General features: G+C 42.1%; 1 pseudogene; it reads right to left on the bottom strand.

The window, feature by feature from the left end:
• Nucleotides 1-9: 9 nt before the first annotated feature.
• LOC104981814 lies at nucleotides 10-735 on the bottom strand (annotated as a pseudogene).
• Between the last annotated feature and the right edge of the window lie 628 nt (nucleotides 736-1,363).

Below are 1,363 nucleotides of genomic sequence, written 5' to 3'. Positions count from 1 at the left end.
GAAGAATAAAGGAGCAAAAAAGAGGACCACCACAGTGTTGTGGGAACTGCAGGTGGAGAGAGCTTTGCGACGATTCTCTACAGAGTAGGACCTGACAGTGGACAAGATCACAGCGTAGGAGACCAACAAGACCACAGAAGTCACCAGGCCCATGAGGCCCGAGTTGGCAATGACAAGGAGACCAATTCTGGTGGTGTCAGTGCAGGCCAGTTTCAGCAAAGGATACACATGGGCCACAGTAGGGTAAAAAGATGGCCAGGAGAAACTGACCGAAGGAACGCAGGAACCCCCCAGCGCAGCAAGCAGCGATCATGGCAACGCACTTCTGTCTGGTCATGATCAGAGTGTAGAGCAGAGGTTTGCAGATGGCCACATAGCGGTTATAGGGCATCCCTATGAGGATGAAGACCTCAATCCCCCCAAAGAAGTGCATGGTGAAGAGCTGTGTCATGCAGCCATGGTAGGAAATGATCTTCTTTGCTGCCAGCAAGTCAGCGATCAACCTGGGGGTCACAGTGGAGGTGTGACAAAGGTCTGCGAGGGAAGGTGACTCGGAAAGAAACACATGGGCTGCTTCACAAGTTGACTGGAGGCGATAGAAATCATGACAAGTAGGTTTCCGATCAGAATTGCAACGTACCAAAGTAAGAACAATAAAAACCAGAGAATTTCAATTTCCTTTTTCTGAGAAAGTCCTAAGAGAATAAATTCTGTGGTGTTATTCCTATTTTCCATGACTCAGAGCAGTTTGTAGCCACTTGAAATTAAATAGTTATCAATCTTTACAAATATGTAAATACAATGATGTATATTATTCCTTGTCATGGGCATTTTAAAATGGAAAGCATTCAAAACTTGAAGAAAAAGATTTGATTTTTATTTTGAAAGGCTTTCCTTGCATTCTTTTTGTCCCTCTCTGGAAAATATTAATTCCTGATAAGCAACTTTGATACCTGATTTAAAAACTAACCCTGTGGAATGCAGCATATTTATGCAACCATTCTATTAGCATGTATTATCAAACATAACTGGATAATATGCCCTGGTTGAATTCAAGAACTGGTACTGTAGAAAAAAATCAGTCATCCCTTTCCTATTCTCACTATTTGTTATTGAGAAAATAGACACAGAAATGAAACCTTGAGAGAAAATAAAAAAGCACTTATATGTGGATAATGTTATATGTGAGAAATTTCCTTCCATCTATCCTAGGTGGAAATGTGATAAATAGAAAAAATCAACCAATTTGGAATCATGAGGTATATCAGTTCAGTTCAGTTCAGTCCCTCAGTCGTGTCTGACTCTTTGCGACCCCATGAATCGCAGCATGCCCTGCCTTCCTGTCCATCACCAACTCCCAGAG

This window comes from Bison bison, unplaced genomic scaffold (assembly GCF_000754665.1).
Source record: "Bison bison bison isolate TAMUID 2011002044 unplaced genomic scaffold, Bison_UMD1.0 scf7180017859351, whole genome shotgun sequence".
NCBI classification, from domain to species: Eukaryota; Metazoa; Chordata; class Mammalia; order Artiodactyla; family Bovidae; genus Bison; species Bison bison.
The sequence above is the reverse complement of the archived record's forward strand: the minus strand, read 5'-3'. Positions and strand labels throughout refer to the sequence as shown.